General features: G+C 39.1%; 1 non-coding gene across 1 annotated transcript; it reads left to right on the top strand.

The window, feature by feature from the left end:
* Positions 1-529: 529 nt before the first annotated feature.
* Positions 530-734, top strand: LOC129400347 (small nucleolar RNA U3). Its single transcript, XR_008627605.1, has one exon. It is a non-coding gene; the product is annotated as a small nucleolar RNA U3 (small nucleolar RNA).
* Positions 735-970: the final 236 nt, after the last annotated feature.

Below are 970 nucleotides of genomic sequence, written 5' to 3'. Positions count from 1 at the left end.
CTAGAAAAAACTATACACTTCAGCCTATCAACACTAAGTAAGAACAGTCTGACTCAAATTTTTACAAGTCTGGACAATGATAGAGTAACGCAAAACCATATAAACACACACATTATGAACCAGACACCTTTAATATGAAACCTTTACCAAGTTTCATAGAACAAAAGACTTAAAAAATATATATTAGTGAATCACCGTGAGGTACAGTTACAGACTAACAAACTTTTGCACTTACATTTCCGTCATACAGTGGTCGAGTGCCCATCCCTCCACCAGTGCCCATTCTCCACCACCAATGGTCCCAGCATCAATCCCACCACCCCCACCCCACCCTCCCCTCACCCCACCCTGCTTCTGTGGCAGGGCATTTCCTTTTGCTCTCTCTCTCCTTTTGGGTGTTGTGGTTTGCAGTAGAGGTACTAAGTGGCCATGTTAAGTGAAATGAGTCAGAAAGAGAGGGATAGACTGAGAAAGATTGCACTCATTTGTGGAACACAAGATTATTTTTAAGTGTTAAAAATATTAGGGGAAAACTATACTTTCCAGTATCATTTCTACAGTTCCTTACTAGAGGTTTCTCAGACGGTATAGAGCACCTGTAACCACAAGGGGGAGCCAGAGCATCCTCTCGCAGTGTGAAGCCCCTTATAGGTGATGCTTTTGCCTTTTCCTTCTACCATTGATGACCTTCCTCTTACCCTGTAAGAATGAGGAGAGGTCACAGGCTGGGTGGTTTGGGAAATAAAATAGGAATAATGTTATTAAATATCACTATATTCTTGAACTGCCTTTGTCTACGTATATTTTTAGAAATATGCATCTTTTGCCTCACCCAGGAATCTGAGAGTCTGCAGAAGGAACTAAAAGTTAATGTATGGAAAGTTTATAAAATTGCTGCTCAAGAAAATTTATGGTTTTAAAGATTTATAAATCAATATCTCAAAATTAATAGTCACATTTTAATAAACTA

Source organism: Sorex araneus, chromosome X (assembly GCF_027595985.1).
Source record: "Sorex araneus isolate mSorAra2 chromosome X, mSorAra2.pri, whole genome shotgun sequence".
In the NCBI taxonomy this organism is placed as follows: domain Eukaryota; kingdom Metazoa; phylum Chordata; class Mammalia; order Eulipotyphla; family Soricidae; genus Sorex; species Sorex araneus.
The sequence above is the reverse complement of the archived record's forward strand: the minus strand, read 5'-3'. Positions and strand labels throughout refer to the sequence as shown.